Raw genomic sequence first — 13,725 nt, 5'->3', positions numbered from 1 at the left:
AAGAACTTTAAATAAAAAATTGCAACTAACTAGTAAAATGTTCTGAACTCCCAGGCAATTGGTTGATTGACAGATGAAGATAATCTCCCAGCCAGTTAAATTTAGCGTAATCAGTTATCTACAAATTATCCTTCATTCTTACTATCAAAAAAAATGTTTAAATTATTTTTTCTAGCAAACCATTATTAAAAGTATAAGTTAACAGCAAGCAAAACTTTTAAATAGAAGGGAAAAACTCCCTTAGTAATGAAGCTTATCTCCCATTGTATGAGGCAGCAGGAGACTCCAATAGATTCACTATTCATTTCCTAACAGTTTCTCAGAGAAACCGTAATTCTACCACTCTGTTAGATTCTCTTAATAAACCAAGCTATCTAGGAAAAGGAAAAAGCAGCATTTGCTACTACTATCTCCTTTGTCTTTTCATCCAAGAGATTTTTTTAAATACCCTCTGCATTAGACAGGTCTTATCTGGTTGGGAAAAAATAGAACTTCCAGGATCTTCAGTGACTGAAGTCCCTTCACAAGGCAACTAGTACAAGTTCCTGCCGGAAAGTTTGTGTATATATATATATATATATATATATATATATACACAATTTAAACATATATGTACATATATACACACGAATGAATATTTACATATGTATATATACATATAAATATATGTAGGGGGAATGTTGCCTACCAAGTGATCTATATATATAATATACATATGGAGAGAGAGAGAGAGAAAGAGAAATAATGTGTCTGCTATCCAAGGATCAGCCTATCAAAAGAAAAGAAAAGGTTAAAAAGTTTTGGTTCTTCTACAGCAGATATGCATAGAGCTAGTATTCAAATGTTTTCCTAACCTGGTAGGACTTGGCATAACAATCAGAAATTCATAGTTACTCCCATATCTCCATACAATGATAATAAACATCGGAATAGAGCTTTATATACTTTTGTTGTTGGGTTATTTCAGTCATGTCCAATTCTTCGTGACTCCATTTGGGATTTTCTTGGCAAAGATACTAAAGTGGTTTTCCATTTCCTTCTCCAGCTCATTTTACACATGAGGAAATTGAGGCAAACAATGATTTGTCCAGGGTCACACAGCTACTAAATGTTTGAGGCCAGATTTGAACTCAGGAAAGGGAGTATTCCTGTTTCTGAGCTAAGTACTCTATCTACTGTGTCACATACAGGAATAAGTATTTTTATCTTTTGAGCACATGTGCTGGATCCATTCTTACTTGTTTCTCAGTGGGCCAGCATATACAATTTAGAATTGCTCAGGTTTTCATGCTCTTCAATGTCCTCTTCCTTAGGACCCTAAAACAATCAAATCTGGAACTTTCCATGATCACTTCCTCTTAAGGTAAAGTTTCTAATAATGAGGAGATAGTTGGACATACCAGAAAAAGACATCATTTTAAAAGTCAATGAAGGTGGCTTCTTATCTCAACTCTTCCACAAACTAGCCATAAATCCTAAAGCTTATTTAAAAAAAACTTTATAGACCCAAATTTCATCATCTTTAAAAGTAGTCATAGTTATGAACCCATTTTGAGAAACTCAAATGATATACACTTGGCAATGTCCTCCAACTTTAGATGTATTTCCCAGTTCTTCATCTCTTGCTGCCTCTTTGGCTATATTTGCTCTTACAAGGCAGCAACATAGAAAGTGCCATACTATATTACATTAATGGCCATTCAGCCTAGGGGTCAGTTGCCAAAAGCAGTCCCAGGAGACATATTATTCCAACATCACTTAGTAGCTTTATAGCTACCACTCATAATTTTATCCAGATGGTTTGGAATTCTGGTCTTATTTTAATATTTGGAAATAAAATCTTTGTTCATTTTATCTGCCTCATAATTCCATAGATGACTATTCCAACTTAACTGTCAGTTTATAAGATGAAGAATTTTAATATATCTGAAACTATTTTACCAAGGAGTCAAGAAAAGGAAGGGAAAAGAACTGAGGGAAGGATTAGATGATATAATAAAGACAACAAAGTTTGGAGTTCCAAGGAAAAGGGAGAGGTAAGGCAATAACAGATTTTGATAAGAAAGTAATTTCAGATTTCATGAATATAGAAATGGAAGTGTAACACTTATGTGTGATGGTAAGATCAAGGTATGGTCATCTTTATTAGTAGCTTTCATCAGGGTGAAGAAGTAGGAAAGACCTAAGAAATGAGCACATTAATAGAATTGGCTGCTCACAACCATAGGCTCAGGCACTGCAACTGTGCTGGAATTGTAGGTGACTAAAGACAGTGCCTGGAACATGACAGAAGAAAATTATTAGTGTTATAAAAACAAACATCAATGTTATCTGGTTAGTGGCTGATAAAATATGGTTACATATGCCCCTCTCAATAGCATATTGCATATATTGTATTTAAGATATACTTTAACATGTTTAACATGTATGAGACTGCCTGCCATCTAGGGGAGGGGATGAAGGAAAGGAAGGGAAAAGTTGGAACAGAAGTGATTGCAGCAGGCAATGTTGAAAAACTACACATGTATATATTCTGTCAATAAAAAACTATAATAAAAAATAGCATATGGCATCATCAGAAGGAAAAATAGCATTTCTTAAGTTCTAAATCATTAGAAAGAGAGGATCATAAAGTTAGCAGAGGAGATAAGATTCCAGGAATTGAACTGGAAATCCTAGTCCCTAATATAATTGCTATATACTTGTGATGGGCATTAACACTAGAAGGAACCCGCCAAGTTTGCCATTTCTATTTAACAATAGCAGCCTCATAGGTTATATCCATCTTGTTAAAAGAGCTATCTTGAATCACCCACTGTATAAAAGTAGCACCAAAGAATGATCGTATCATCCTGAGTCATCTATTTAGTGATTAGTAAGATCTCAGTTGCTTCTCAAAATTTTACATGTATTATAAACACAGGATATTTACAAGGGCCCTCACAGGTAATGACTAGTAAGAATTCTTAATACTGCTACCTTTTGTGGCCTCCCCTAAATGATCCAATGGGACAGGTGGTTTAGAAGATGCTTTATATTTAGGAAGAGCTAAGGGCTAAATATGGCAAAAGGAGGCTATGCCCCAGAAGTTCAAGGATGCCTCCATTGTCCATCTCAATAAAGCTAAAGGGAATAGATTGTCTTGTGACAATCACAAGGAGGTCTCTCTCTCTCTCTCTCTCTCTCTCTCTCTCTCTCTCTCTCTCTTTGTTATTGCTAGCAAGATTCTTGCCAGTCCTCCCTTAATAGGCTGAAAAAAGGTCATCTATCTTAGAGCCAGAGCAGAGTTGCTGCAGAAGAGGCTGAGGAACAATCAATATAGACTTTACTGCCTGATAACTCTAGGAGAAATGCCAGAATCAGAACAGAGGTCTATATACAGCATTTATGGACCTGATCAAAATCTTTGATACTGTTAAGTCATGAGGGCTAATTGAAAATTATATCAAAATTTGATTGCTCAGAGAAGTTCCTTAATATTTCAAGATGGCATACTTGCCCTGGTTCTGGACAATGGACAATGCTCACCAGTGGAGTGAACCAAGACTATGTGTGCATACTCCCGTGCTTTTTGGCATGATATTTTCAGCCATGTTGTCAAATACCTTCAATGAGAACAAACATAGCATCAAAGTCGGCTAACATACTGATGGTAAATTTTTCAACTTGAAAAAGCTATAAACCAAAACAAGGTGGAATATTGGTGAATGATTTTTTCATTTGCAAATGACTGTGCACTCACTGCAGTCTCTGAAGACAAGATACAACAAAGTATGGATCAGTTCTCTGTTGCCATACAGGGAACCATCAGTTATAGCAAATGATGAAATTTTAAATGCTATGGATGAGTTTACTTACCCTGGCAGTATGATTTCCAGGGATGTCCACCTTGATAATGAGATTGGCACATGCATTGCCAGAGCTAGCTCTGTGTTTGGGAGGCTCCAAAAGAAAATATGAGAGGAGAGGTTTTAGAATGACTACCAAATTGAAGTCTACAAAGCCATTGTGCCGACCTCATTATTGTATGCCTGTGAAACCTGGATAGCATAGTAACTCCATGCCAGGAAAATGAATCATTTCCATTTGAATTATCTTATGAATTATCTGAAGATCACCTGGCAGGATAAGGTACCAGACACTGAGATGTCCTTTCTCAAACTAAACTGCCAAGTATTCTAATTATACTGCATAGAGCACAACTCCATTCAACTGGCCACATTGTTTGAATGCCAAACGTGTGCTTGCCAAAAAGATTATTTTAAGGAGAACTTACGCAAAGCAAACATTACCAGGTAGTCAGAAAAAAATTGATACAAGGACACACTCAAAGTCTTTGTTAAAAACTTTAGAATTGATTGCATGGAAAACACTGACACAAGACTGCCCAGCATGGAATGTCCTCATCAGAGAAGGGGCTATATTCTCTGAGCAAAGCAGAATTGAATTGATGAAAAAGAAACTGGAGATGCTCAAAATTAGAGAACACACACAAATGTTTATAGGGACTTTTTGTGTCTGACCTATGGCATAGCATTCTGAGCTTATATATTATTCTGATCGGCTATAGTTGAACACACTGTAACTTTACTCTAATCTAGTAATGTCATTTTGTCCCTCTTCAAGAGTGAAGGACAATAACCAATGAACCCTACTGCTAAATTTCCCTGGAAAGTTTAATTAACAACCTCATAGGCTAGCCATCAGTTCTTATCAATTTCATGCTTTAAGAAGCACACCAAAGATACCCTTCAGAAAGCGTCTATGCCTTCTGCCCCATCTGTCAAGGCAGCAGGCTTTGTATCACCTTCCCTTTTCCCAGAGCATCTCTTCATACTGATAACAGTATTTGCCAAACCCACAACTATCCCTGCTTCATCCTCAAATTTCATCAATTCTTGAGCCCACACCATCATAGTTATGGCATTTAAGTCTGAAGCTACTCTAATTGGGTTCCACCCCTAAGATCAGTTCTAATTACATCTAAGACAAGCTAGGTTAGGGTATAGTAGGCTATGGAATGTCCAAATAGATGCAATCTCTCAAACTCATTTCCTTTGGGAGCTTTGGATCCCCTTGCTGATCCTAGTTGAGCAGTCTGCTGCAACTACAATAAGAATTCATCTTTATGGAACCAAGTATTAAGAAGTGCCCATTTCAGTGACCTAAAAAGAGACAAAAGCTCTCCTTCTGGATGCTCAAATCAATTCATCTGACTGTGATAACAAATCCTGGAGTTCCCAAATCTATGGAATTCAACTGCAAAGAGCATCTCAGCATTATCTACATTAGACCATGTTCTTAAGAGCCATTGATTCAGTGATTCATCATTTTTCTATTTGAATTTTTCCTGCAAATCTGCCACAAAAATGGGAGTCATCTTCTTTTCTAGAGCAAAAATAATTCTAGGGCTTTTTTTTAACCACTGTGTGAATTTTCAATTCTCTTCCTCTCTTCTGGTCTCATTTTCCTATATGATGATTTCAACCTCAGAAGGATACAATGGAAATGAAATCTCTGGAACTAGAACTTCTAAATAAAAGCAATGAAGTGGATTCATGGTTTCAACCTGTCAGTCTCCATCCCCATCAAAAAAGGCCCCTTTACATCCATAGTTACTAGCCCCTTCAAATTCTTTGCACAGTCCCGTTAAGCCAAAATCACAGTCTCTAGTTTCTGAATATATAAGCTAGTTCACTTCCAGTTTTATTATGCTGGCAGTCCAAATTCTGCAAAATAGTCATAAGCAACCAAAAGGTGCTGGAGGTGGCATTTTAACCCTCCAGACCACCTTTTCTAGAACTCAATGAAGTAATCTCTCCATGTGAGTAGGAGGCAATGATATGTAACAAAGATAAAGCAGCACTTCAGTACATCCCTCCTCCTTATCTCCTCTCCCCAGAGAAATGCATCTAATCAATAAGGAATGACAACTTAAGTGGTTGTCAGACATTCATCAATTTAAAAGGCCCCAACTCCATGTAAGTAGAATTTTTTATGCCCTTAAATGACTAGAAAGCTGGAGCTAATCAGGATCTGGGGACCAGTTTTGATGCTTTTTGGGGGTGAGGAAAATTAATCCCTGTTGAGGGAAAAAAGAAACCCTGGTATTATCATCACATACCTGTTACCTGATCCTTTATGTGTATGTTCTTCAAGGATCTGTTGTTGGCCCTCTTTATTTCTTTTTTTTTTTATCTATTCTTCGGCAATCTTATCCCCTGCTACAACTTCAAGTGCCATCTTCAATAAATCAGTAAATAAATCAGCAAGCATTTGTTAAGCATATGTGCCTTCTGACATTTATAAAGCTCTAGAAGGTTTACAGAGGTTTATATATACATTATCTTGTATGATTTTCAGAACAACCCTGTGGGGTGGCTACAGTTTGGCATATAAAGAAACTGTAGCTCAACAAAATTAAATTAATTGTCAGTGACAGGCTTCAAATCCAAATCTCTCCTAATTCTAAGCCCTAGTGCTTTTCCCAACATATCAGATCTCCCTTTCTTCTGTACAGATGCCTGTTGGAGTAGCCTCCTAACAAGTTTTCTCACCACTCCTCTCACCTTCTGATTTGTCCTTCATACATCTGTTAGAAAAATCTATTTTTTGTATTATTCTGGACTTACACTCCTTTGCTTAAAATCCTAGAGTGGTTCCTTCTTGCCTAGTAAATAAAATTCAAACCCTTTTGCCCCTCTTTCAGGGTCATCCATTTCTTGGTACTTATTTACCTTTCCAGATATTTTTATAATACTTCCCATCACATACGCCATTGATTATGTTCCAGGCTAGTAATAAGGAAGTTATATAATTAGTAATGAGGAACACAATAGCTATAATAGGAGCAGAATGTGATCATTGCAAATAGAAGAGGTAAATTGTGAAATGTTATGGGTGCATAGAAAAAGGTAAAATTCCTTATGGCTAGGATGATCAGGGAATGTTTCATGAGTTGGTGGTAGGGGGATTTCAAATGAAGCTAAAGAATAAATAGGATTTTAACACACACATATACAGGGAAAAGGCACTCTAAATAGAATACTGACTAGCATGCCCTCTACTGCCTGAAGGAGAGGTGTGTTAGATATTACCCCTTCTTTAGAGTTCTCCAATACCCTTATAGGGACTGAGCATGTCTAGACTCTCTGCCAATGGCTCCAGTTCCCACTCATGATGTTCCCCCAATTATAGGGGGTGGATCCCCTATACCCTAGGCTCATTTATCCACTTAGAGTTCAATTAACTATGACTCCAGCCATGAAATTAAAAGATGCTTGCTTCTTGGAAAAAAAGCCATGGCAAATCTGCACAATATGTTAAAAAGCAGACATCCTCACCATGCCAACAAAGACCTATATAGTCAAAGCTATGTTTTTTTCCATTAACTAAGTATGATTGTTAAAGATGGACTAAAAGGAAAGCTGCCAGGGAAATCATAACTTTGTAATTGTGATGCTGGAGAACACTTTTGAGGGTCCCTTGGATAACAAGGAAATCAAATTAGTCAATATTTAAAATAAATTAATTCAGGCTTTTCACAGGAAGATTAAATACTGAAGCTAAAACTTAAATATTTTGACCACACGATGAAAAGATTGGAGTCTTTGGAAAAGATCCTGATGATGGGAAAGATTGAAGGCAAAAAGAAAAGAGGATGGCAGAGAATGAAATAGATAGCATCATGAAACAATAAACATGAACTTGCACAGACTAAGAATGATAGATATGAGGACAGAAAGGCCTGGCCTAGTATGTAATCCATGGGACCCCAAAGAGTCAGACACAATTAAACAATTAAACAACAAAAATAGTCACAAGCGTACAACCTTATTATGAACCTTCCTTCCTCTTGCTCTCCTGCCAATGATCTCCAACAGTGAAGAAGAGAAGGGCATTGGGTTTATAGCTTAGTTCGCTTCCTATAAACCACAGTATCAAGCTCCAAGGCCAAAGTTCCCCTTGGATTTGAATCCCAGGTTCTCTCAGGGTTTCCATGGCAAGCTGGCTGACTGCAACATCCAACCTGAAATTCTGCCTCCAAAGGTTGCCATGACTCAAACTCCCATTTGCTGTTAGCACCTAAAACTCAAGGACAAATGACATAGAACAAAAGCATCCCCATGCCATTTCTTGGAAGTGGGACAAAAAGAGGGAAGGTATTGCCCACTTTCAATTCAGTTCACATGCCAAGATAAAGGTGAACTCTTTCAGCTCAGTAGGAGAGAAGCTGGAGAAAAGAGACTGTCCCAGAATGGCAGTTTTTAAAGATATAGCCTTTTATATAACTATACAGCTAAGGACACCACACACACACACACACACACACACACACACACAGAAATACAGGGAAGCAAGGCACCCAGCTACATATTAAACTATGAGGCCATGAGCAAGGCAAACTACACACAGGGAAGGTCATTAAGGTAGGAAAACACAAGATGAGTTCAGGTTTTAGTTTTTATAAGTAACTTGGTTATAAGTGTGTGTGTGTAAGGTAATCATAAGTGATAAGAATGAAAAGAGGTTGGAGTAAAATTTTAGAGGATCTTGAAAGCCAGATTAAGGAATTTTAATTTTATGCTGTAGGCATTGAGAAGCAATTGAATGCTTTTGATCAAAATGGTCATAAGAATAGATGTCTACTTTAGAAAGATTACTCTAGCAACAGTGTTTAGGATGACTAAAAGGAGAAAGACCAATAAGTAGGCTAATTAAAATATCCATGTAAGGAATATAAGGACCTGAGCCAAGGTATGTGTTATATATTTGGACCACATTGTAAAATGCTATTAGTAGTTCTGAATAGTGCTGACTTTGGGTCACAGTGTGAAAAACTCATGTCTGAAAATAAAAACATCTTGTGTACATATATTTTCTTGAGCTTACTTGCAGGAAAAGTTTCAGAATCCTCGCAATCGGATATTATGGGGCCCTGAGGCTACCCTGTACAAGCTTGGATTTCAAAGTACAATCATTCTAACAAATCATTTATAGATTTTAAATGAGACAGATCCTAGCATTTATTGTGGAACAGCTACTAGGTGGTTCAGTGGTTGGAGCTCAAGCTTGAAGTTAGGAAGATCTGAGTTCAAATCTAGCATCAGACACTCATGAGCTGTGTGACCATGGGCAAGTCCTTTAATCTTTATTTGTATCAGTTCCTCATCTGTAAAATGTGTTGGGGAAAGAAACAGCAAAGCACTCTAATATCCTTACCAAGAAAATCTCATAGACAAATGTCCGTGGGGTCACTTAAAGTCTGAACAACTGAATAACAATAAGCACTTATTATAGAATTCTGTTCTTTGCAGAGAAGAACCTGTTCATGGCTATCTCTCTCTCTCTTTTTTTCTTTTGAGAGCTCCTTAGTCAAGAAAAAAAAATAGTTTCTCAGATCTATAGGTATTCTTTAAAAAATCTTTCCATTTAGATTTTTGTTAAAAGATTATTTTGCAAATTGAAGCATAAACAAAATACTAAAAAAGGGAGATTTTATTTGGTTTGATCTGTAGGCTCAACTTTGGTACAAATTTTCATTGCTTCCTTACTGTCTTTCCATTTCTTCTTTTTCCTTTCATTGATATTCTGTTCTTTCTCTCAGCTTTCATATCTGTTGTTCATAAAACTATTCTATTGATTTCTATGCATACTTTGTATTCCTCAACTGTCCTCCCAATTTCTGCTAATATCCTATTCCTTGTTCTCCATACTGCTAATATTGTTGCTTTGCCACAGATGTGTAGGAAGAGGTAAATTAGGTGAAAGCTTTCAATCCAGGTCCCTTCATATGTTTCCTCAAAGTCTTTACCCTATACCAAAATCTTTTCTTGGTTATGGAAAGAGGAGTAGTGATGTCATGGGAGCCAAAAGTATCTTAAATGTGTCAGTTTATGTGTTAATATGTGTCAAATCACAAATGTAATACCTTTAGGGAAATACATGCTTGCAAAATTTTCACCATTTTTTCTTAAACTAGTCAATTCAATATTATTCTTTGCTCCTCCTTTCAGTTTTTCATGGCAGAAAGTCTGCACAAGTATCTGTTGATAATCAGTTCTCCCATTAATAAAAATTTCCACAGAATCATTCTCATACATTATGTCTATCCCTAGTAGAGTTTGTAAATGCAGTTCCTAGTTTCTTTTTAGTTACTTGCCCAGATCAGATATCTAAAGAAAACTATTAACACTTGCTTTAAAAAGTTTTTGATTTTTCTTTAACAATATGACTAATAAGATAATTATATATGTATAATCTATATCAGATTGCTCACTGTCTTGAGGAAGAGGGTGATAAGGGAAGGAGGGAGAAAAATTTTGGAACTCAAAATCTCATAAAAATGAATGGTGAGGGTTATCTTTACATATAATTGGAAAAATAAAATACTATTGAGGGAAAAAAAGTTGCTTTGGCCACAGAGAGCATGCCACTTGCCCAGAATCACCCAGCTAGTACCTGTCAACAGTAGGATTGGCGTGCAAGTCTTCTAATTCCAAGAACAGCCCATAATATACCATACTTACATTTTAATAGTAATTAAAGTTTACAAGAGAATTTTTAACTTCCCTGTTAGTAATTTCACCATGTTCTCTAAGATATATTTCACAATGCATTAATTTTATTTTTATCCAGGAGGAGGAAATTCAAATCTAGTGAACAATAAGATACCACAATATGCCGTGCTCAGCCTTCATCATTTAAGAGACAAAGACAGCAGCTAGCAAGAAGGTGGTTCTTTTTTGAAAAAGAATAATTTCTTATATAACTTTGATATGTCGGCTTCTCAAAGCAGGAGAGTATTGATCAGGCTAAAGTTTATTAACTAAGCAGCTAAGATGATCAAAAGCAAAAGCAAGTCTAGCCTTTATTTTGGCACAGGCTGTATGAAAACCATTTATTTCCATCATTTTTTTACCATACAAAGGGACACATCTGTAACTCCTGCTGTTTATGCAGATGCATTTTCCAAAATCACATTGTGATGGAAAATCATAAGTCTGTGATCTAAACAGGCTGTCTACTTCGGGACACATTCTCTTGAAAATAGACACACTGCATAGCTTCAGGTACTTTGGCTTTCTAGTATCTGGAAGTGATATGTGAAGGTAAGTAGTTAGGATTTTTTTACCTCATTGACAGCTCATCACCACCCAAATTATTTTCATCCCTAAGATTTGCAAAATTGGGTAGAAAATCTCATGAGTGGAAAGTTCTAGTAGGATAATTATCTTCTAAATTGTGTAGTGTGATTGAAACTGTGCTGTCTCACCTGTTAATCTTTGGTTCCTATCAAAAGTTCAGAGATTAAAATAAAGGGTGTAGGCCTGTTTCTAATGTCTATGTGGCTTGCATCAGGACACTAGTCTTCTTAGTTTAAGGAGAAAGCTTCTCTGCCTTATAACTCTATCCATTTGAATAACTGCTTTTATAAAACTATGTTCTAGGGTGTTTAAGAAAGTATTATATATGCAGAAAGATGTGGGATATACTGTCCTGGACATGATAGGTGAGGAGGAACATGGAATATGAGAACAATATACTAGATATCAGGCCAGATTTAGCCATTTAAGACTAAAACATTATATTTTTTTTCTGTTGATCGTTTGTTTTTCCTAAGAAGATGTGGATGATATCCCTTTGTTGTCCCTTTAATATCCTTTGCTTCACATAATTACTTGTCATATATTTGGGAATTTATAATAAAAAGGATTCACATAAATCCTTGTGTAATGATGTCATATTATGATTTACTATCCATTTGCCCAAACCATCACATTAATAGGTCCCCATTAAGTCCTTCAGGAATCACTTGTACATTTTCATGACACTGTCAACAATACTTCATGCCACTTTGTATTCTTAAGTATGATATCTTGGGCATATGTTTTGCCAAGTTGCATAAGATGCAACTGCCTTTCTTTTTAATTTTGTAGTTGCTATAGAAACAGTGCGATCACAATGTTGTGAGGGGAGCACAGGGGCATCCAAAAGTGTACAATAAAAGTTAATCAATTCCCTGATTCATCATTGCTTCCAGATGTCTTTTTTTGTAATGATTATCCTGTTCACATTAAGAATATAAACATACAGTCAAATTAGCTCCAAAGACTATTGCAAATAAGAAATCTCCTTCTTGATAATTTCCCCTTTCACCTCTTTTCCTTCCCACCATATAGCTAATAGTGTTTAAGGCTCAGAGTTGCAGACTATTCTCCCATGATGAGCATAGTTTACCTGCTTCAAAACATATTTAAACTGGAGCACTTTTCCTTGTACTTTAAGTTTATATCATTTCAGAATTTCTTATCTAAATGTCTCCAGTTCATTAAACTTAATAAAATATTGTCTCTTTTGATTTCTTTTCTACAGGATCCCCTGCACCCTGGGGTGTTCAGTGCTGACCAATATATTTATGCTTTGATTTCATTTATGGAAAGTTGCAGCTGAAGCATATGCTGCTTAGAGCATCTTACCATTTACTACCTCAAATAGCACTTTACCAAACTAGTTTCTACACAGAACAGTTTTGTCCTTGATGATACTCCATTGTTATAAATCAATAAATGTTGGTCTGGGAGTATCCAATATCTGGGGTAAAGGAGGGCAGAGACAGGAAAATCTGGCAACCAAATAAATGGGCAAGCAATATAAAGGCATGCATTATATCTAGTTCAAAGAGAAAACCTTGAAACTCAAAAGAGTAAGTGGAGAATGTGTCTGTGTCTGTGGTGTGAGTGGGGGGGATGGTAAGGAAAGAATCAGAGCCATAGAAAAAGAGGGAGAGAAGGAGAGAGAGGAGAGAAATAGAAACAGAAGAGATAGAGAAGAAAGAAGAGAGAAAAATTTCAAGAAGGGATAGAAGAAATGTAGGGAAATAAAGATATTCAGAGAATGAAGAAAGCGTTCAATTCTTTGTATTTATATAGAGTGATAGTCCAGTAACAAATATCCTTGTTGGATCCTGAGTGGCCCCACACCTAAGCAGCTTTCATTAAAGTAAAAATTATCTTATAGAATCTCACTTTAGATCATGTACATACAAAGCCAAAATACCAATAATGATAAGAACTAACACTGATAGAACATTTCAATGTTTGCAAAGCGATATAGATGATTGGATGGATGGATGAATGGATAGATGGATGGATGAATGGATAAATGGATGGATGGATGGATGGGTGGGTGGATGGATGGATGGGTGGATGGATGGATGGATGGATATCAATTACTTTGGAAGGTAGATATTATCTATGTTGCACATGAGGAAACTAAGACATTGAAATAGCTATCAAAATATATAAAGTTCATAGGCCCAAGATTAAGATCCCATGACTGAAGAGTCTTTAATTTCTCTATCTACAAGGATTTCTGATTACAATAATGACAATTAAGGTCCTGAAGTGACAGTAAGATAGAAATAGATGGGCCAGATATCCAGGAACTTTTGAAATATTCCATAGGGAAAATTACAAGATGGAGGTTAAGCAGTCCTAAGCAGCCTTCAAGAATTTGGTACTTTTTATTTGTAAAACTACCCAATTGTGAGGGGGACCCAAGATGTCAGAGTAAAAATAGGAACTCATCTCTTCCCCCAAGCTGCCTCAAATTCCTTTAAATAATGACTCTAAGCTTTTTTAAGAGAACACACAGAAACATGGAGTAGAACATTATAAAGCTGAAAACAACTTAGGTCAGTGAGAAAGTGTGTGGCACAAGGCT

At 36.3% G+C, this 13,725-nt stretch overlaps 1 protein-coding gene across 4 annotated transcripts in view; it reads left to right on the top strand.

Annotated features, from left to right (window-relative positions):
• Positions 1 to 12,824, top strand: part of LMNTD1 (lamin tail domain containing 1) — an 85,104-nt gene extending 72,280 nt beyond the window's left edge. The window contains exons 10-12 of one of the 4 annotated variants that reach the window (XM_031938479.1): positions 1,946 to 2,036; positions 10,639 to 10,734; positions 12,376 to 12,824. The gene's annotated coding sequence lies outside the window, so the exon portion shown is untranslated. Of the gene's footprint in view, positions 1 to 1,874; positions 2,037 to 10,638; positions 10,735 to 12,375 lie in introns of all 4 variants that reach the window. The other 3 variants (XM_031938478.1, XM_031938477.1, XM_031938480.1) reach the window with 3 other exon arrangements.
• Positions 12,825 to 13,725: the final 901 nt, after the last annotated feature.

This window comes from Sarcophilus harrisii, chromosome 5, assembly GCF_902635505.1.
Source record: "Sarcophilus harrisii chromosome 5, mSarHar1.11, whole genome shotgun sequence".
In the NCBI taxonomy this organism is placed as follows: Eukaryota; Metazoa; Chordata; class Mammalia; order Dasyuromorphia; family Dasyuridae; genus Sarcophilus; species Sarcophilus harrisii.
This window is presented reverse-complemented; position numbering and strand designations above follow the sequence as displayed.